Here is a 23,283-nt window from a genome sequence, read left to right as displayed (position 1 = left end):
ATGGAGAACCTGGAATCGACCACAGAAGAAATATGCCATTGATGAAAATGACTGAGCAACTATAGGCAAAGGATTAACTAAATACAGTAAAATAGAATTTCTGAGTCACAGGGAGTGTGACACATAGTATTTGTATCACATGCGACTGTGGCTTGTGTTGCACTGCAGTATTCCAAGTTTCTGGACCAATTATAAGCTAACTGTTGGGATAGTGCGTGCTTAAAATGTGCTCTATGTAGAAAGAGTTGGATGTGGTGGTTGACGCCCAGATATGCGGTCGCTCCAACTACTGTCTTGCAGGCAGCACGATGGTTAAACAGACCAGAATTTGCTCATCTGAATAGATTGTTTTTAACACAACACTAAGTAATGTAATTCCTTGTTTAAGGTTATGATTTAAAATTTTGTGTTTTGCTCTTTGAGGTCTTTAAGTGGAGAAGTGTGGCTCAATGATTAGAGCGGCAGACCCTGATGCAGAGGTCTATCCTGGGACCAGGGTTCAATTCCCCGCCTCGGCGGGTCTTGGGCTCAAATATTCCACGGACCTGATAATTCTCGCCTCGGTGCCATTCAAATCATGGAGTCCCACTCTGCAACTCTGGGCAATAGCTTGCTTAATCTCCACAACGGCCCCCACAACGCTAAGGATGCCTGGCCTTCACCTTGGGGGTGCCCAGGAGTGGACGCCTCACAGGGAAAGCCAGGATGGGTTCCACAGCGGTATTCGTACCAGCGCCTTGAGACCCTTGCGGGTGAGTAGTGCGCTATACAAGTATCAATTTACATTTACATTTGACCACTTCTCCAACTTTTGTTTTCTTGCAGATCTTATTTATGAACAATATTTTTCTGATTTTGGACTGATCTGTGAAAGTTATTCAATGTTTATGTATATTTGAAACATGTTAATAAAGAATAGTGATTAAAAAAGGTTATGATTTAACATTGCAATTATCATAAATGGCTGTGATTGCTTTAAAAAAATAATAGCAGCGTATATCTTTTTTGTCAAATTAATTTTGTTAAATTTTCAATGACAGTAAACATTACACCTGGTAACATCAGTACAACTTGTCCTCGTGTGCATCACTAGATATTCTATTTCTTTGTTCAAAATCTTTTGGGTTATCCGAGTCATATCGTTGTTGGATAACTGCGCAGATGTTACCTTCAAGCGCACTTAGCATTCAAGAAAACTAAAAACAAAAAAAACATGGGTCCTTACATTAGACAACAAACTTTCCTCCCTCTGGTAACCCTCTCCCGCCTGTGAGTTTATTACCTAAGAATAAAATGTGGTCATATTGCTCCCAGCTATTGGAAGAAAGTAAGAGGGTGCTCAATCAAACCATGACTGTGGGACGAACGAAAGAATTAACAAAACAAGAGTAAACCGGAAGTTAAGGAGGAGTCAAAGCAGTTGGTGTACCTGGATGTCAGGGCAGTCCAGAGGGATGGGTGTGAGCGGGGATGTATCCGCGGGACGAGCTCTAATATTGAGAGTAGGTCTGGTTAGATCTGGAACAAGTGCAGAGCTCTAACCCTCATGGAACATGTAGTCAATGGGAGACCGCGAGAGAGATAACTAACTAGAGGGCCCCAGGAATATTTGACATTTTTAAATTCGTCTCTGTATATGTCGCTCATATGTTCCATGGTGAGTGCCTGCCATAGACACGCATGCCATTGTGTAATGGCAGGGGCGTCTTTCCTTTCCAAAGCAGCGGCTATTGCTATTTTTGCCGCTCCCAAACAGAGCCACATTATGTCCTGGTATGTTTTTGTCTGAGATTTCAAACTGGTGTCCCCCAGGCAGAGAAGCGTAAAATCTGGGGAGTCTGGGATAGGATATCCTAGTATCTCTGTAATTTGTTCCAAGATTTCCGACCAAAAGGGCCGAATTGTTGGGCAGTCCCACCAAATGTGGCGAAAGTCGCCCAAAATGCCACACCCCCTCCAGCAAAGATCAGATGTGTTGGGAAATATCTTTTTTAGTTTTGTGGGATATAGATACCAATCGAAAAGTATCTTGTAGTGAGCGTCTCCTTGGCTTAGTGAATGGTTGTGACATTTTATGTCTTTCCACAGAGCATTCCACTGTGAGTCTGTGATCTCATGGTTTAGTGTGTGTTCCCAAAATTCGAGGTGGAGAGGGCGTTTGGAAGGAAGTATATGTAGTAGTAGTGAGTAGAGGAAAGAGATAGCCCCTTTTACTGAACTTGCCCCTTGCATGAATTTCTCCAGAGTCGTAAGCTCCCTCATTGCCCCCTCTCTAATCTCACTCTGCGTGGCCCAATGCTTCAGCTGCAGATAGTGATAGTGCTCTGAATTTGGTAGCTGAAATTCCCTCAGGCAATTTTTGAAGGTCGGTATATCCCAGTTGTGAAAAATGTGAGTGAGCATGAGGCATTCTCCCTCCCTCCACTTGTCAAATGGCCCCGGCTGTAGTGCAGGGGGGAAGGCTGGGTTGTAGTGTATGGGGATAAATGGGGAAGGGAATGTTGTCCAGTTTGTTTGCTTCAAAACTTCATCCCAGGTTTTAAGGGTCTTTCTGGTAGGGGTGCTTATGTAGGCATTGGCCGGTCGGTCAGGTTTTGGCTTCCAGAGGAGGTCCAATTTTACCCTGCCAGTAATAGCACTGTCCATATGCAACCAGTGTTTGTCGGACTCTCATTGAGACCATTTCACTATATCCCTAAGTTGTGCTGCTTTGTGGTATAACTCCAGGTCGGGTAGCGTCAGCCCGTCCCCGTCTGAGGGCCTCCATAGGAGATTAAATGGGCGCCTCAGCCGCTTATTCTGCCAAATTAATTTCTTTATTAGGGTCTCGACTCCCTGCAAGAGGCTTCTCTCCAGCTCAATAGGGAGACTTTGGAATAAGTGAAGGAATTTCGGTAAGACCACCAACTTGACGGCGTGTATTCTGCCCAGCCAAGAGAGATACATGGGCGCCCACCTCTTGAGATCCACCTGGAGTTGGCGTAAGAGTGGAGGGTAATTTGCGCTAAGAAGCCCTGAGATTTTGAAGATCAGTTTTATCTCCAGATATATTAGTTCTCTTTTAGCCCACTGGAAAGGGGTCGAGGCCACCATTGTTGCTTCTGTTAGTGTCAAGTTTAGAATAAAAGATTTGGGCTGGTTGATTCAGAGACCTGCAACACCTTCATAGAGTCCCAGTTCTTCCCTAAGTAGCGTCGTGGATTGTCATGGGTCTGAAAGAGTCAACAGGGTGTCGTCCGGGAATAAAGAAATGTTATGCTCTCGGAGCCAAAGGGAACCCCTCTGATCCCCTGGTTCTCTCAGATTCTGGTAGCTAGTGGTTCAATGCTAAGCACAAAGAGGACTATGGAGAGCAGACACCCTGACACGTTCCCCACCCCAAAATAAAAGGGTCCGAGGCTGTCCTATTAACTAAGATTCTGGCACTAGGGGCCGCGAAGTTGGCCTTTATCATAAAAGTTTTGCAGAATCTGAAGCGCTGGAGCATCCGGAAGAGGAAGGACCAGTCCACCCGGTCAAATGCCTTCTCGGCATCTAAGCCAAGAAGAACTGCCGAGATCTGTTTTTTGTGTAAGTGGATCACTCTCCGCACATTATTGTGTGTTTGCCACCCCTTAATGAACCCAGACTGATCTGGATGTATCAGGTCGGGCATCAGATTTTCTAGTCTGGAGGCCAGTATTTTTTAGTATAATTTGGCGGCCAAATTGAGGAGTTTGGGGATCACAGACATAAGTGCTTCGCTCATGGTATGTGTGGCTTGCTTGGCGGTCACTATATGATGAAAGAGGGCCATCAGTTGTGGGGTTAACTCTGTGCTAAACATTTTATAAAACTGTGTCATTAGGCTGTCAAGTCCTGGCGATTTGTGCAATTTAAGGGCCCTGATAGCCTTCTGTACCTCCTCCCCGGTAATGGGTTCTCCCAAATGTTCATTCTGGTCCGCTGTGACCAGTGGGAGCTCAGGCTCGTGTAGGTAGTCTAGTTGTTCCTGTGGGTTGGGTCGGTCTGCCATGTATAGTGCGTTGTAAAAGTCATTAAATACTTGTGCTTTCCCTGTGTCATCCCGTGCCAGAGGGGGCCAGTATGTTCCCTGTATACTCCTTTTCTCTCTTCTCCCATAGTTCTCTTGCCAAGTGGGCCCCCACTTTGTTACCCTGCACATAAGAGGATTACTTAAGCCGGAGAAGTGTTAGCTTAGCCCTATTTGAACATATTGCCTGAAGTTTTCTCTTAATGGCTGTTACCTTTCTTTGAAGAATTAGTGTGGGAGCAGCCTTATGCTCTCGTTCAGCTACTTTCAGTTCCCCCTCCAAAGTCAGTCTCTCCTTCATTCGTTCCTTGTTGAGGGTTTCCATCAGCGTCAAACAGTGTCCCCTGACCACAGCTTTAAATGTGTCCCAATTATTCGCCAACGACATGTCTCGAGGGTCATTGAATTGGAAGAATTCCCTTATGTGTGTGCGTAGTGTGTCTCATAATGTTTTATCGCATACTAAGGCATTGGGGAAGAACCACCTCTAAAATTTAGGTTTAGGGCATGACCATTCCAGGAGTGTCCCCACCGGACCATGATCTGAATTGATGATAGGGTGTATTGTGGCCTCTTTAACCTGTTGGTTTAGGGATTGGCTCAGAAAGATGTAATTGAGTCTTGAGTAGGAGCGGTGGACGTGTGAAAAGAAGGTATAGTCTTTGTCTTCCGGATGTGCCTCCCTCCAACTGTCCCTGAGTCCCATGTCTTGGATGGTCTGTTTCACGGTTTTCGGAAAGCTCCCCATGTGAGCTCTCTGGGGGTGTGTGATGTCAGAACCTGAATGCCAGGTGAGATTGAAAACTCCCTTCAAGATGATATCCCCCTCAGCAAAGCCCCCCAATAAAGAGATAATTTTATGGATGAAGACTGCCTGATTGGAATTGGAGACATATATCGGACCTATTGTAAAAAGACACCCCTTAATTTGTCCCTTTACTAGAACTACCCTCCCATCTTTGTCAGATTTGTAATCAACTGACTGGAATCCTACAGAAGCATGGAAGAGAAGGGCCACCCGTTGTGTTTGTTGTAGAGGAGGATTTATATATCAATGGGAATGCTGTGTGTTTTAGTCTGTGATCTTCTGACCTTTTGAGGTGCGTCTCTTGCAGGGCGACTATGTCGTAATGAGTATCTGTGAGGTATTTCCAGATCTTCTGTCATTTGGATGGGGCGTTCATGCCTCTAATATTCCACGATAGTGTGGAGATTACCATGGCGATTGTTTGGGACTAATGAGCCTCTCCTGTTTGCCTTGCAGTGTACGCCTGACCCCTCCCACTACTCCCCTCAGTCTCCGCTCCCGTACCTCCCCTCTATCTGGTTTGACTGCTCTTGTTCTGACTGCTATGTCGGACTCCATTCCCCGCGTGGTACCCCGCTTGCCCTGATCTTGGTATAAAAGAAAAAGATCAAAGAGGGGAGGAAAGAGAAAAAAGATAAGATTAAAAAACAATCAACAAGGGACAACCTGTCCCCCAGTCAGATCACCTACTCGGTGTCTGGTGTACATATGAGGCGAATTGGACCATAGTCCAATGTCTAAGTTCATTTGTTGTAGCACCAAGCGAGGATAGCTTATACTGCTCCATAGTAAAGTCTGATAGCTTGCTTCGGTGATGACCACGTGGGCATTGGTCATGAGGAAGTCTCAGGTCATCACCATCAAGATCCGATATGAATGGTAAGTCGATGGTTTCATGTCAGTTAAGCGTGGCGGAATGGCGTCGCTAGACCTTCTCGCCGGGTGGGCTCTTGCTTTGCTCATATCTGTTTTTCTGGAATTCTTGTGATATGAATTCTATCAATGAGGATGTGAGGCCCAACACAGTGAACGCCTCTTTTGCTTCCGTGATGTGGTGAGATTTGTTTCTATATTCGAAGGAAAGTCCAAACAGGTAGGTCCAGAGGTACTTACTGGTGTCCTGCCTGAGCTTCTCCATAACATGCCATAACTGTTGCCACAGCTGAAGTGTTGCTGGTGCTATATCCTGGTGTACGTCACAGGAGAATCCCTGGAACTTCACCGCGTCGAGCCTTTTGGCGGCTAACAATATGGCCTCTTTAGTTTGGAAGGAGTGGAGATTCGCCAGGATGTCTAGTGGTTGGCGTTTCCCATCTGGATTGGGTCTCCCCACTCTGTGCACTCTTTCGACTATGACCTTGTGCTTTGTCGCACCCAAGGTTTCAGAGAAAAGGCCTATCACAAACGCCTCGAGGTCAGGCCCTTCCACGCCCTCCTCCAGGTTCCAAATTCTAATATTCTCCCTTCTCACTCTGTTTTCTAGATCCTCAGTTTTCAGAAACAATGCCTGTACCTGTAGTTGGAGGTCTTGCGTTGTCGAAGTGGACTGCTCCTTGTTGCTCTCGAGATTCACAGTTTTGGCTTCTAGATCCAGCACTCTGGTGCCCACCGAGTCGACGACTTGCTGTAGACTAGAGAGTCTGGCATAGAGATTCCCCCTCAATGCGTCCAGGGACTGGGCCATATCTGCCTTAATCTCCTCCCGTAATTCTTGCTTGAATTCTCTCAGGGAGGTCAGAAGATCTTCTTTAGACAGTGCCATATTGAGTGCCCCTTTGCTAGTTGATTGAGAGTCCTTCGTGGTTGTGGGGGTGAAATAAGCGGGGACTTTATTACCTTGTTGTTTTTTGGGTGGCATAGATGGGCCCTTTGCGACGTCTGCTTTAGTCTTACCCTGCCAGAGCATTTCTCAAGGACGTTTGGAGCGAACAAGGGATTTCCTCGTGGGAGCTCAGTTAGTGGCCACTCCGCTCTGTAGAACTGTTCGTGTGGTCACGAGCGGTACGCCGCCTCCCCACCGGCTATGTCTTTACGGTCCCTGTCACCATGAGCTGTCAGACCTCTGACCTAGCCTCACCATTGCCCCTGTTGTCTGGGCCTTTGCTGATGCTTGTTAGACGGAGTTATTGACCATGAGGATCTTGGTGCCTGCCATGCGGCGTGGTTTTCCAGGGCAGAGGATGCCAGGAATTAATCTGCGGTGTTATTGTGTATGCTGCTGCTAGGAAAGAGTATCCTCCGGTTTTCTATTGCCATTTAAGGGTCAGGCACCAGGATTTTCTCTTTCACTGTGACATCTCATTGCAACCGTGGAAAAAGAATAGGTGGCATGCCACTACCCATGCTAGTGTCCCAGTCAGTCTGTTAGTATCCGCTGGTCAGGGGTGATAACCCTTCCGTCGATCCCCACGTCCTCCTTTACTGTGTTCCCCGCCACAGCTGGGCCTCACCGCCCTGCCTGGGAGCTCAACAAAGAAATTAGCTTGTTATCCCCGGGGGCCTTAGTATGGGGGGGGAGAGCCTCCGCTCACTCACCACCGTGTCCCCGAAGACGAGGATCCCTCATGAAAAGGAGCTGGGCTACGGCAGCTCTCTTGGCCCCCCTCCACTCTGTCTGCTGCCACTGGTCTCACCGACAGTTTTCCTCTGGGCGCCCAGCTTCCGTGATGTGGTGTGAACTTGTCGGCAATGTCGCCCCTCGGATCACCTGTGACTTTGGGACATTGCAGAGCGGGATCGCCGCGGGTGCTGGCTGGTGTAGCGTGCTGGAACAGCTGGAACATTAAGGAAGCACGAATCCAAATCCAGGAAGGGTTTTCAACCGAGATTTATTCCACAAGTAAAATAATACAAAGAGCTCACGGCAAAGGAAACAACCGCCGTAAACCCAGCCAACTGTACTCATCTAACAATACACATAGAGTCCTAGAACACACAGATAATAGAATGCATGACATAGTGTAATTCCAAACTAAAGAATACTGCATTTAAAGATACAGATACAGCATACTTCAGCTGGTCACCGCTCTCACTCAGCCGGGCACTTTCTCATCGCTCGTTCCCACCGTCTGACTAGAGCACATCGGCCTGCGGCTTTGCTCTCGGCATCCATACAGATCTCACACTCGTGAGCAGCTCTGCTTCGGTCCACCTCGATCTTAAGAGTCCACGAGCAGGAAACGGATCTTTTGGTGGTAAGATCGACACTTTTCCATTGTTGTATCCTCTTTTATGAAAGTTCGACATTGGTGCCGTCTTGGCTCAAGTCCACACGGCCATCATGGCTGGCCACGCCCCATCAATTTTTTTTTTAATAGGCATTAAAGCAGTCTTTGGCCTTTGTTAAGGGAAAACTCTGGGGGATCAACCTAGCAGGAAAGAATTTTACCACCTTGACCTCTCTGATAGTACCAAATCAATGTCAATGTATAGCATCATTGTTTGTCGGTAGTTTCTTCGGCTCGTGTGGCATTCTCAGTTCAAAGGCCAAAAGTGCGATAGTAACTTCAGGAACAACCTTTCCAGCTACAATTAGAACACTGCCCTTAAAACATCTATTGCTATTGCCTTGGTAACAACTCCAGGCGCCGTGTTTATCACTAGACTTTACAACACTTCCTTTCACATATGCAAACGCTCAGCCCTCTTTCGTCAGACATCCGCCCTGCGATGTTTGCATGCTCTCAAGTGCAGCGTTTTATGAGCAGCCATTAATTTCCAATAGTTTCTTTTAAAATGTAACCTTTTCATTCCGCCTTGTTAAAGAAGGAACGTAAATTATCACTGCTAAAACAGTGGCAGAAATATTTAGAAATCACCCATTTAAACTGCAATTCCTACACAGCCGACTAGGTACTTTAAAAGCCTTGCTTGTAAAACTTAAACCCAAGAATCCGAAAGGTTTATCAGACAGAAACCCCCGCTTCCATATGTGCAGACGTGCGTAGCATGAAGCAGACTCCCTCTGACTGATCGTATCCTCAACCAAGGTCCGCTGACGCTCCCATCCCTTAACATTAACAACTTTAGACTACTACGATTTTACGCGCCTCGTTGGAAACTAGAGTGAGAAACCTCGATTTTCCTCGTCCGAGAACAGATCCCCATGTGGTCTGGAATTTGAACCACATCTAGTAATTAAAACTGAACAAGGAAATAGCCTTGAGGAAGTCGTGGGACTACTTTCCCTATCCGACGAAACACGTGTTGGCTGTGACTGTGATGTTCCTCTTGAAAGCTTCTTGAAATAAAGAGAAAAGGAAGAAGACTTCACACATGACTCATTGAATTGTTTTATCTACTGTATTTTCTACTTACAGACCTACAAAACGTTAGAAACTTTATATTTACGTGTGCTGGGGATTTGAAATTAGTTGTGCTAAGCGTTTGCTTTCCCCTGTAGAGTTTGTGGTTTCTCTACACCTTACGGCACCGTCATAGAAGTGAACAACAGAAAACAAATGTGTATTTTCTTTGAGGCGCCAACACACCTATGACCTATACCACGTAGCTGTTGAAAAAATGTTTTTATTTAACCCCTACGCTGCTAGGCCCTGTGCTAAGCCTTTGGTTATTTGGGGTAGTTCACGCTTAGGCCCCTGTAACTTTTTGACCACATAAGGTATCCACACCAAATTTGCGTCCTTTTCTTCCAACATCATGGGAATTCTAAAGGTACCGAGGGTGGATTCCCCTGGAGGCCACCCAGAAATTAGCCATAATTCAGCAAAATGTAGTTTTTTTTTAATGGGAAAAAAGTGCTGCAAATGAATGCTTCTGTTTTTGTCCCTGCAAATGGTATCAATAAAGCGTTTGTGGTGCTGAAATTGCAATTTTCCCAGATTTTAGCGACAAGCAGACTTTTGTCAGAAAACCCAACATCTTTACACAGTATTGGCATTTTACTGGGACATAGCCTATTTTTGCTATTTTTTGTGCCTTCAACCTTCTTCCAGTTAATGGTAAAAATGGGTATGAAAGCAATAATGGATCCTGGAAAGCTATACATTTTTGAAAAGTAGATAAAATTCTGAATTCAGCAAGGGGTCATTTGTGTAGATCCTTCAAGGTTTTTCCATAGAAACTAACAGTTGAATAATGGAAAAATTGAAAATTAGTTAAAAAAAAACAGCCATTTCTGCTAACGTTTTCACTTGTAACTTCTTCAAATTATAAGAGCTGTTTGAAAGCAATATACCATTGCATCTGCTGGACCGTTATGGTTGTGGGGATATATAGGACTTGTAGGTTCACTGTTGGAGCCGGCCTCGTGGCGTGATCCTGTTCCCCCTCGCTAAACCGCACGAGGTCCCATGTACCTCGGGGCTCCTCCATTTTGGATTGTACGTCACTCTACGTAACCACCTACGTGACCCCGCTCCACCCGGCCTCGGTCCCAGCGAGGCCCGACATGGAGGTGCCAACCCCTGGCCCGGGGATACCACGTGAACCCTTCCCACTCCCGGCGGAGGGCAGTATCGATGGGACCCCCAACCGTCCTTCCACACCTAGGTGCGATCGCCCCACAGCTCTCTGGGGCCTGGCGCCTCTCCTGCTGGGCGTCTGGCCGCTCCCTACCCGGCCTCTCCGCCCCCCCGGGCGCAAGGGTCCAGACATCAAAGGGCTCCAGTCCTATAACTGGGGCGACCCGGCAACAAGACAACAGTTGTATCCCGGAGTCAAGTGCCCTGCTGATCGGATCGCGGCTGACCCTACGGAGAAAGACTCATCCTGAAACTACACCCTGAGCCCTGCTGACGACGTCGCGGCTCCACCGTGCTTAAAGACCTTCACGAACCTTTGGGGCCCTGCTGACGCTGTCGCGGCCCGACCTTGTTGAACTTGCCATCAGAGCCTAGCTGACCTCGTTGCGGCTCGACCGAAGCGGACCTACCACCCGAGCCCTGCAGACGCCGTCGCGGCTCTCCACGTCCGAGCTACTTTGAGACCAGCACGCAAGGTCTGGCGCAGAGCCTCCCCGTACCTGGCTGGTACTGAGACTGACCCACTACCCTACCCCTAAAGACATTGAGACTCTTTTTGGATCACTCGATCCCACTGTGAATATTGAATGTGCTACCTTTGATAAAGAACCAAGATAAGCAACTGATACAGAGTCCTGTGTGGTGGTGATACTGGGCCTAGTACGATCTCAGGAGAAGGACCTCTCCTAGGAGGCTTCTCAGCGGCGCTCGGCTATAACTTTGCGGAAGGAAGGTGGCCGGAGCAGTCCCCCCGACTCCCCGGTGGTCCTCCCTCCAACATTCACCAAGAACCCGACGAACCCAGAGCCAATAACTGAGCAGCATCTTGTACATTATGTACCGGGTATATAGCAATTAATTGGGAAAATATAAACATGGCAAAATCGGTATGAAAGACACCTATGTATTTCTGAAATTAGAACAAAATATAGAGTTTAGAAACAGTAGTTATTTGCACATTTCCGAAATTGTGAGTACCCATACTAGCATGAGAATTATAGGTCATTTTTCCAAATGACTTCATTTTTACACATTGTCTTTCATTTGGAAGGCAGAAATGCATTGAAAGTCAATAGGTAATAACAGTTGTTCTTCAATTCTGTACCCTAAGTCTCCCCGATAAAAATGGTACCTCACTTGTGTGGGTAGGCCAAGTGCCCGCGACAGGAAATGGCCCAAAACGCAACGTGGACACACTTTATTTTTACAGTGATAACTGACCCTTTTTTTGCAAAGTGCCTAGCTGTAGATTTTGAACCCTAGCTCTGCCGGCACCTAGGGAAACCTAGCAAACCTATACATTTTTGCAAACTAGACACCCACGGGAATCCATTGCAAACCTGAAAATGTGTAAAAAAAAACACATTTTCCTCAAATTTCTGTGGTGGAAAGTTCGGGAATCTGCATTGATCCACAAAATTCCACCCACTCCACGTTCCCAAAAGTCTTCCGGAAAAAAATGATATCTCACTTGTGTGGGTAGTTCTAGTGCCCGTGACAGGAAACGACCCAAACAGCAACATGGACACACCACATTTTCACAGTGAAAAAGGACCCTTTTTTTGCAAAGTGCCTATCTATAGATTTTGAACCCTAGCACTGCCGGCACCTAGGGAAACCTAGCAAACCTATACATTTTTCAAAACTAGACACCCAGGGAAATCCAGGATGGGGTGACTTGACTGGCTCCCACCAGGTTCTGTTACCCAGAATCCCTTGCAAACCTGAAAAATTGTCAAAAAAAACCCATGTTCCTCATATTTCTGTGGTGGAAAGTTCTGGAATATGCGTGGATCCACAAAATTCCACACACCCCCCATTCCCCAAAGTCTTCAGACAAAAATGATACCACACTTGTGTGGGTAGGCCTAGTGCCCGCGACAGGAAACGGCGCAAAACGCAACGTGGACACACCGCATTTTCACAGTGAAAATGGACCCTTTTTATGCAAAGTGCCAAGCTGTAGGTTTTGAACCCTAACTCTGCCGGCACCTAGGGAAACCTAGCAAACCTATATATTTTTTAAAACTAGACACCCAGGGGAATCCAGGGTGGGGTGACTTGTATGGCTCTCACCAGATTCTGTTACCCAGAATCCCTTGCAAACCTAAAAATGTGTCCAAAAACCACATTTTCCTCACATTTCTGTGTTGGAAAATTCTGGAATCTGCGTGGATCCACAAAATTCCACCCACCCACGTTCCCCAAGGTCTTCTGAGAAAAATGGTACCTCACTTGTGTGGGTAAGCCTAGTGCCCGTGACAGGAAACGGCCCAAAACGCAACGTGGACACACCACATTTTTACAGTGAAAACTGAACCTTTTATTGCAAAGTGTCAAGCTGTAGATTTTTAACCCTAGCTCTGCTGGCACCTAGGGAAACCTATCAAACCTATACATTTTTTAAAACTATACACCCAGGGGACCCACACAAGCCCTACCTTGCTGTCTAGTTTTCAGAAATGTGTGGGTTTGATAGGTTTCCCTAGATGGTCGCTGTGCCCGGGGCCAACAACTCATGGGACCCCCCTTGCAAAACCAGGTTGTTTTGTGATAGGTTATTTTGATGTCACCTCAATAGGTTTTGGGCCCTTGCCTGTCACGGGTACTTGACCTAAACACGCAAGTGAGGCATCATTTTTATCGGGAGACCTGGTGGAACGCTGGGTGGTAGGAACTTTGTGGATCCACGCAGATTCCAGAACTTTCCCACACAGAAATTTGAGAAAAAAGTGGTTTAATTTAAATTTGAGGTTTGCAGGGAATTCTGGGTAGGGAAATGTTGGGGGACCCATGCAACTATCAAACAAGAGGAGGGACGGATAGGGCTTGATTAGGTCCAACATACGTGCCCTGCTACGGGTAGTGAGGAGGTGGGGGATTACTCCTGTCGGAACTAGGGCTCTCATACACCCAGAAAAGCTAGATGTCATGCTTCATCATATGGTCCTGCTCCTCGTCGGGCTGGCGCTGCAATGCTCGACGGGCACCCTTAAAGGGGCTCTTCATCGGAGATCTTCTGTTCCTCGCTGTATGGGTGCTGTGGGTGTGGGGGCCTACGTCAGTGTAGATGTGCAAGTGAATGGTAAAACAGGTAATGGAGTCCTCTGTGGCAAATTTTATTCTGAGAGGGACCCAACCTGGTTAAAAGTCAACAGGGAGAGGTGACTATTTTGTTACAATGTGACAAAAAATTGCACTCAACTTCCAGATGGTCAACATGTTTCTCACCTCATGATGTCAAAAAATGATCAATGGCAATTCTTCAGGACCGGGTGAATAAAAAAACTATCTACACAGGTGTGGCAAGGTGCAATGCTACCTACCACTAGTTGTTTCCCTGGGGCATTTACCCATGGGGAAAGAGGCAACCAGTTTTACACAATAGAGAGAACACAACAGTCCATGTAAGTTTCACTCAAGGCGATGGGTATGTGGTGTGTTCAAGTTGCTTATTTTTTAAAAAAAAACAATGCTAACATGCATACATTCTTGAGCAGTAAGTGACTTTCATTAGGAAACCCCAATAGTTATCTAAGCACAAGTGGTGATAAACCGTGGTGGTGAGTGGTGTGTAGACTCACCTAATTAGGTATTAAGTACTGCCTCATCAGTGGCAGCGGAGTGTTAAAGACACAGTCAGTGGTGTCTCTGCAAAGTGAAGATGACACATATCTCACTTTCAGGGGTTAGCATACTGATTTTATGCACAGTGTCAATGTCTAGTAATATGATAAAAACAAAGGGTCCCGGTCCGTCCAGGTGTGGCCTAAGTGGGTGCCATAGCACCATCTCCAAACTCCATTAGAAGAAATACCATAGCCACAGTCCGTGTGCTTAGAGGGGAAGTAATAAGCACACCACAACATTGCGTGCTCTGGGAGGCGGAAGTGGTAACCGCCGCCTACAAACCCCCAAGACCCGGTTACTTAAAAGGCAGATCCTAGGATAGTTTTCGGCCAAAGTGACAGGCTCCACAAAAAGGCACAATGCAGTGACTGGCGCCGGTACCCCTTACCTCTATACGTCGCAGTCGACACGTAGAGCCTCCAACCAGTAATACCAACTTACCTGCTCCCACTAGGAGCCTGCTGGCAGAACTACCCCGTTCCGCGGCATCCATGAAGGTGTCTCATCCCTGTACTGGGCTGCATTAAATACCTTCCCTGGTTCTTGCAGAGGAGCGCGCGGGAAAGCCGAACGGCTACAGCTCGTGTAAATGTGGGTCATGTGATAGTGTAACATGCTCAAATAACTGCGTAAACACGGCGGCCATCTAGGAGTGTACTTGCAAGTTAGTTCTATAATCCGTGAGGATGTATCACGGTTCTTTTATTTGTAGTAATAAGTGACTTTTGCAGTATTCAACAAATTATCGTAAAAGTAAGGGTGGGCACTCATGCGGGTGATCAAATTTTACACGGCTTGTAAGTGTTTGGCCAAGGTAAAAAATAAAATAAAACCGGCTCTTGAAATATCATTAAGCTAATCAAATCAAGGTTTGTAATATGCGGATGGCGGCTCAATGAAGTGTCCAAATCTTATGAGCTGAGCAGTGTAATGCCCGTGTAGTTGGAGTCTGTAGGCGTGTTAGAGGGAGCGATCTAAGAGTACCAGTGCGGTAGGTGCCATATGTTAACCTGTGGGTCCTGGGACTAGTCAGTATGGTCCTAAATCTAGTAATGGATGAGGATGTGATTATTAAAGGTGTCCTGTGGCCAATTGATGTCACCACCCGGGTATGGAATATCGGGGTTACTTGTTTATTGTTACCTGTGATCTCAGAGGGTGCTCATAGTGATCAAGACAGGGTCGTGGGGATTGGCAAGATGTCAATCAGTAATTCAGAGTGCCCCACGGGATTTCGTCATTCAAGCCACAATTAGCTGAGTCCAGACGATAAACCCATCTCTGTTCCATCCTGAAAATAGCTGATTGTGTGATCTGTTGGTGTGCTTCTAGCACCACACAGCTCAAAGTCTCAGGAGGGTGTCGGTGTTCCGTGAAGTGGGTGTAGAGTTTTGTGTTTGTCTTAAGGCAGCGAATATTACTTTGTGCTCAGTTATCCTGGTTTTAATGGTTCTCATGGTCATCCCTATGTATTTTTTCCCACATGGGCATGTCAACAAGTATACGCAACGTGTCGTGTTGCAATTAGTATGTTTTGTGATTTCTCCATATGAATCTCTCAGAGAGTTCCAGTTCTTTGGTTGGTTTTGTCTGGGGGCAAACAGCACAGGACCCACAAGGAAAATGCCCTGTGTTCGGTGGAAGATCCCATAGAAGTCTCTGGCTAGTAGGAGGTCTGTTTTTGGGTCTTGTGTATCAACATATCTTTAAGATTGTTTGTTCTCTTGAATGCAAATCTGGGTTTGGGAATTTCAAGGGCCCCAGTGTTTAAAATACCCCAGTGTTTGTTCACGGCTTTCTTGATCATGTTTGATATGGGCGTGTAGGTGGTCACACAGGTGAGGATATTGTCAGGTTCCTTTCTTTTTACCGCTAGGAGGGTCTCACGGTGCGTTTCATACATGTCCTGACTTGCTTATTAGCGTATTCTCTTTTTAGTAAGTTTTTGGACAGTAATTCGGCTTCAGTTTTGTAGTCATGTTTCAAACTACAGTTCCTTCTTATGCGGAGGAATTGGCTGAAAGGTAGGTTGTCTTTTAGGGTCTTGTGATGGTAACTGCTGTATAGTAGCAAGCTATTCATATCTGTTTGGTTTTTGTAAAGGGTCGTATCTAGTTTGCCCTCTTGTAATCTGATCGTCAGATCCAAAAATGGAATTTCTGTACTCGAAATAGTGTGAGTGAACTTCAGGTATTGGTTCTTAGTATTGATCCATTCACAAAATCCAATGCAAGTTTGTGTTCCAGAAGATGAGTATATCATCGATGTATCTCTTCCACAGTCTCCAGTTAGCTCTGAAGGGGTTGTTGGCGTGCTGGATTACCTCTTGCTCGAATGCCGCCATGTATAGACATGCTACACTAGGTGCAAAGGTACTCCCCATCGAAGTACCCTGAAACTGGTGGAAGAGTTGTGTGTTGAATTCGAAAAAAAATTCTGTAAGTGCTAAGGTGGCACACTGCATGATTAAAGAGATGGGGTTAGATGACACCCATTAGATTCCCATCAGAGCTGTTTCTGTCACCATCAGTGTCTCTCTCTGTGGCATATTAGTGTATAGTGTTTCTACATCCAAGGTGACTAGTATGTTAATGTCAGTAGTGTCTTCTAAACTACCCATGATATGCAAGATATCAGTAGTGTCTCTCACGTACGAGGGAGTCTGTTTTACCAATGGTTGTAAATAATAGTCACAACATTTGGACAAGGGTTCTAAAAGAGAACCAATCCCTAATACAATGGGTCTACCTGGGACTGGGGTGGTACCCTTGTGTATCTTTGGTAGGGTGTAGAAGTAGTGAGTCTTTGGGTGTTTTGTGATTAAGAAATCTGCCTCTTTTTTACTGACCCACGCAAGCCATACCTTGCTGGACTCCCCTGGGTGTCTAGTTTTCAGAAATGTGTGGGTTTGGTAGGTTTCCCTAGATGGCCGCCGAGCCCGGGACCAAAAACTCATGGGACCCCACTTGCCAAACCAGGTTGTTTTGTGATAGGTAATTTTGATGTCGCCTCAATAGGTTTTGGGCCCTTGCCTGTCGCGGGTACTTCACCCACCCACACAAGTGAGGTACCATTTTTCTCAGAAGACTTTGGGGAACACGGAGTGGATGGAATTTTGTGGATCCACACAGATTCCAGAACTTTCCAACTTAGAAATGTGAGGAAAATGTGGTTTTTTGGACACATTTTTAGGTTTGCACCGGGTTCTGGGTAACAGAACCCGGTGAGAGCCAGACAAGTCACCCCATCCTGGATTCCCCTGGATGTCTAGTTTTAAAAAATGTATAGGTCTGCTAGGTTTCCCTAGGTGCCGGCAGAGCTAGGGTTCAAAATCTACAGCTTGGCACTTTGCAAAAAAAGGGTCCGTTTTCACTGTTGAAAATGTGGTGTGTTCACGTTGTGTTTTGGGCCATTTCCTGTCGCGGGCACTAGGCTTACCCACACAAGTGAGGTACCATTTTTAGGTCGAGCCTTGCGCTGTTGCTCGACATTTTGTATACGGGTTTCCAAAGGGCTGCCAGACCTCGCTGGCCTAACGCTTGCGTTCACGCGAGCGTGCACACGCGCAGCCGCCAATCACTGCTGCGCGCGCACCACTCGCGTGCTTAACACACAGCGCGTCCCATCCTCGCGATCGCGATCACTTTCGCTTTGATCGCGATCGCGTATTACTTTTGCTTTCACTTTTACTTCTACGGCCGCGCGGCCCAGGGGGGACAAAAAAGGCTGTAATGGTGGCTGGGAGTGGGGGTATTGGCATGCCCATTTCGGGCAGCCCCCACCCTAAAAACAAATGTGCCGAAAAAAATCCCTGACGTTTAGTGGGCTTTCTGCCCCCCCGGGGGGACAGATTGGGTGCTACTGCCCCATCTGCCTCCCAGGGGGGGCAGAAAGCCAGTAATGGTGGCGGGGGTGGCGGCATTGGGGTGCCCTATTGAGCAGCCCCCACCCATATTTTTACATGTAAAAAAAATCCCTGGTGTCTACTGCCCCCATATGCCCCCCAGGGGGGACAAAAAGACTCAATAGTGCCAAATTTAATAGGGGAGAGCAAAGGCCCTTGCTCAAGGGGCCGCTCCCCCCTCCCTGGTGTCTAGTTTAATTTAATTTAATTTAAAAAACATTTATAAAGCGCAGCGTGCACCGAACGGTTTCTTGGCGCTAATAGAGGGTAATGGCTACAGAGACAAAAGTGAGGACCGGTGGTAGAGCCGGGAAGGGAAGATTACGCATGGAAAGCCTGTTTAAAAAGGAACGTTTTTAGATCCTTACGGAAGGATACATAATGGGTAGCCGCACGAAGGTGGTCTGGGAGGGAGTTCCAGAAAGTGGGGGCCAAGGTGGAAAAGTTGGACCCACCCCACTTTTTGCATCTGAAGCGTGGGATTTGAAGGAGGGACTTGGTGGAGGAACGAAGTTCTCTGGGGGGAACATATTCTTTTAATAATGAGGAAATGAAGGCGGGGGCGGTGCCTTGACGGGCTGGAATACCATGCAGGCTGTTTTAAACAGAGAACGTTCCTTAACAGGGAGCCAGTGGAGCTCCCTGAGGAGGGGTGTGGAGTGATGATAGCGTGGGAGACCAAAGACCAGCCGGGCGGCTTGGTTTTGAACCAAGTGTAGCCTCCTAAGACTGTATGCTGGTATGCCATTGTAGAGAGCGTTGGCATAGTCCAGCCGTGATATCACTAAAGCGGCCATGATCATTTTGAGTGCCTGAGGGGAAAAGAAACGGGCGACAGTGCGAATAGTACGGAGGGTGAGGAAGCAGGAAGAAACTACAGAACTAATTTGAGAGTGAAGGGTGAGCTGATTATTCATTTTGACCCCCAGTGTTTTGACCGTGGTAGAAGGGGTGGGGGCGGGACCAAGGGTTGAGGGCCAGAAGAGAGAGTTCCAGGGACTGGAAGAGCCTCCGGTAAGAACCAACTCGGTTTTATCCGGGTTCAACTTGAGATGGTTATGGTTCATCCAGTCCCTGATGAATGTCATAGTGTGCTGGAAGCTGGAGACAGAGAGGGGAGAAGAGGATAGGTCAAAGATGAGCTGGAGGTCATCCGTGTAATTATACACGGTGACCTCCAGTTGCTGAAGAGCAAAGATGAGGGGGAAGATATAAAGATTAAATAGTAGGGGAGACAAGGAAGAACCCTGGGGGACACCACACGTGACGGGGAGTGGGGTGGTTGTGAAGTCTCCTAGTCGGACCGCCTGGGTGCGGTCCCTCAGGAAGGAGGAAAGCCACACCAGGGCTGATCCCTCAATTCCAGCCGCCTTGACACGGGACAATAAGATGGTATGGTCTACCGTGTCAAATGCGGCGGAGAGATCGAGGAGTACCAGCACCTGGTGTTTGTTGTTATCCATACCCTTCCTGAGGTTGTCTAGGACTGATACCACGACTGATTCAGTCGAGTGCCTAGGTCGAAAGCCAGCCTGGCGGGAAGCCAGTCCCCCATTGGCCTCTACGTGGGTGCTGAATACCGCGGTGACATAGCGCTCCAGCACCTTGCCCAGGTAGGGCAGCAGGGAAATGGGGCGGTAATTTGTTGAGATGGATGGGTCAGCGCCAGGCTTCTTTAGAATGGGCACTATGGTGGCTGATTTGAGCGTAGGGGTCACTACTCCCTGCGCTAGGGAGCTGTTAAGGAAGGTGATGGGAGGTTCGGGACAAGAAGAATAGATTTGTTGGAGGACTCGCGCCGGACAGATGTCAGCCGGAGAGCCTGATTTTACTTTGGGGAGTATCTCCAGGAATACCTCTTCAGTGAGGGGAGGGATGGAAGTAAGACGATTTTGAATAGTGGGAGGAGAAGGGTCAACAAAAGCAGGGGAGGGGGGGGGGATGTTGGCCTTAATGGTAACAATCTTATCAAGAAAGTAGGTGTTTAGTTGGTTACATAGAGGCTGGGATGGGGGGATTTGAGGTGAAGCCCTATCGGAGTAGGCTAGGTCCTGCACTATGCCGAAGATCTCCCTAGATTTATTTTCAGCAGACAAAATTCTTGTAGAAAAATAAGAAGTTTTGGCAGCAAGGATTGCGGTCTTGTAGTAGGCGAGTGATGTCAGGTAAAGGGTTTTAAGTGAGGGACAGTAATTTTTCCTCCAGTGCCTTTCTGCCTGACGAGCGGACAGTTTTAATTCTTTTAGGTGGTCATTGAACCACCTGTTAGACTCCTTGGGTCGCCGAGCGGAGATGCGACGCAGGGGAGCCACTGAGTCACAACCCATAGTCAGCCAGGTGTTGATGGTGTTGGCTTGAGAGTCGGACGGAAGACCAGAGAGGGATGGGATAGTATTCCGAAGATGGGACGTCAGGGTAGGAAAGTCAACTCTGTTCCAATTACGCGCCCAGGTATTTTTGGCGTGGGGAACTTTGGGCACCGAGTTGAGAGAGATAGAGAAGGAAATAAGGGCATGATCGGACCAAGGACAGGGGGAAACCGTCACCGGGGAGACTGGAAGGTTAAGGGACCAGACCTGGTCAAGTATGTGGCCGTGAGAGTGAGTGGAAACAGAGATGTGCGACATGAAATTTAAAGATGTGAGGGACTCAGTAAATTCTTTCGAGGCTGTGCACTCAGAAGGGTCCGAGGGCCAGTAATTGAAATCCCCTAGTACCAAGACCGATGCATAGTTGACCACCATGTTGGCTAGAAGGTCTTGAAAAGCCGGCAAAAATAGAGGCGAAGGCTTGGGAGGACGGTACATTAGGAGACAGGTGATAGGGGGGGAAAAGGCGAGGGAGCGAGCTGTAAGGAATTCAGTGGAAGGAATGGGGGGAGAGGGAATGGTTTGAAACTTTAGTTCCGATCGAGCGATTATCGCCACTCCGCCACCAGCCCTGCCTGCCGAACGATCAGCACGTAAGGCCACATAGGAGGGGGGGAGGGTAGCCAAGAGAACGGGGAGGGAGGAGTCGCAAAACCAGGTTTCGGTCAAGAGCAGTAAGTCAGGCTTCTCAGAATCGAGCAAGACAAAGAGCTCATGATGGTACTTGACCGCTGACCTGGTGTTAAGTAAAAGAATGGATAGTGACGGAGTCGGAGGGAGAGGGTCGGGTGGGAGAGGGCATTGTGGGGGAGAGGCGGGCAAAGAAAACGGCAGAGTAGGAGTGGAAGAAGGTACAAGACCTAATGAGATAATGTGCCTACAGACACAATCCGAGAGTGGCCAGTGGCCTTGGAGGGTGGTAAGCTCCTCAGAGGAGTAAGAGATGAATTTGGCATGGAGTCGCGCCCCTAGCCCCGTCCGGCCGCGCGCAGACGGGCTTGCCTTAGGCGCGCCTTCGGCGCGCAGACGGCGCGCCCGCTGCGCACGTCCGCTGCGCGTTCTGTAGTTGCACATTTAATATAGGAGGTCTCAAGGGCGGGAAGAGGGCGTGGCCTAGCGGTGGGCATGGCCAGTGGCGAAGGACGCCGGTGTAAGGGGTCACGTGAGCGCTAGATCTGCTCCGTGATGCCCTAAAGTGCAAGAGTGCTATACAAAGTTAAAATACAGTTTTGAAAGGTGAGCAAGTCTGAATTATAGCAGCAACAGCGTCTACTCCCGGCTTTCCGCCTCAGGAGACAACCCAACCGAGCGCTCGTAAATCAGCGCTTAAGTAGGGCGGGAGGGGGGCGTGGCCTAGCGGTGGGCGTGGCCAGCGGCGAAGGACGCCGGTGTAAGGGGTCACGTGAGCGCTAGATCTGCTCCGTGATGCCCTAAAGTGCAAGAGTGCTATACAAAGTTAAAATACAGTTTTGAAAGGTGAGCAAGTCTGAATAATAGCAGCAACTGAGTCTACTCCCGGCTTTCCGCCTCAGGAGACAACCCAACCGAGCGCTCGTAAATCAGCGCTTAAGTAGGGCGGGAGGGGGGCGTGGCCTAGCGGTGGGCGTGGCCAGCGGCGAAGGACGCCGGTGTAAGGGGTCACGTGAGCGCTAGATCTGCTCCGTGATGCCCTAAAGTGCAAGAGTGCTATACAAAGTTAAAATACAGTTTTGAAAGGTGAGCAAGTCTGAATTATAGCAGCAACAGCGTCTACTCCCGGCTTTCCGCCTCAGGAGACAACCCTAGTGGATGGATCCCTGCTTGGGGATCGCCCTCCTTTCAGTTTCGGTTTCAGTGAAATGACGTCAGCGCGACGTGCGCGCTGATTGTCATTTCACTGAAACAGGGATTGGCCTCAGGAGCTGGGGAAGCTCTTCCCCAGCTCCCGAGGCTCTTTATGTGAAAAGGGAATCCCTCTGGTGCCCGCACCAAAGGGATTTCCGGGGCGTGTGCTCATGACGGCTCCCGGCCGTCATGAGCACAGAAGGGATACAAATATGTATTAAACATTTTTATAATAATCAATATTATTAAACATTGCATTGTGTAAGCTATTAAAACATACATTTGATTAAACATATTAGTGATTTTTGCTGAAAGATGATAGATCTGTCATATATTGATATGCTCACCCCTTCATAAAGCCAATACGCTCCCTTTTCATATTTTTGTATTCCAGAAATGCCGTGCACGGCTTAAGGTTGACTGCTAGCAGGGGTTTGGCTGCATACTGATATGCTGCCAGTCCCTGGGGCAAACCCTCCACTCCGCAAGGCCTTGTGCGGCGGGGAGTTGGCTGCAGGCTGTACTGGCAACCATGTGCTGTACACGGACAAAGGGCGTACACAGCGGTGGGGTTGGCTTTATGTATGGTAATAAAATAATATTTTTTGTTTAGAAAATCCTAGAAATTCCCTGTAAAAAAGCAAAGGTCAAAGTGACGTTATAGTTAGGTGAATATTTCACAACAAAACACTGAAATTCACCAGTTATCTCCAGTACCTATAAAGTGTGCCCTAAGGTAACTATAACTTGGGCCCTCACCATGCACAACTAATTACCCCATGTATTACATCACTCATGATATCTTCCTTGACATCATTTATAACATCACTTAAACATCTGAAATTACATCATTGATGACACGACTGTTAATGGTGGGGACAACTGTGATTGTTACCATAAAGCATAAGTTATAGTTACAAGAGATAACTATACTAGAAGATGATGGATCACAAGAAAACAGTAGCCAGCCAAGGCAAAAATCCAAATACCAAAGGATACAATGAATCAAAAAGAAATGACATATCCAAGAAAGAAGTGATTCAAACAGATCGACTCACCAGAGAACAAAAATAGCAAGGAAATCTGGGTAGTTTCCAAGTTTAGACAGGGAGCAGCTCCTCTGTATGGAGCGCCCCACAACACCAGCGACACTGTGAATCTGCTCACCCCAAATGCCTGTTACTCTAGCGGAGCTTTTAAGCATAGGATTATCACAGTGCCATCCACTCTGA

Source organism: Triturus cristatus, chromosome 4_1 (genome assembly GCF_964204655.1).
Source record: "Triturus cristatus chromosome 4_1, aTriCri1.1, whole genome shotgun sequence".
Lineage (NCBI taxonomy): Eukaryota > Metazoa > Chordata > Amphibia > Caudata > Salamandridae > Triturus > Triturus cristatus.
Note: the sequence above shows the minus strand (reverse complement) of the source record.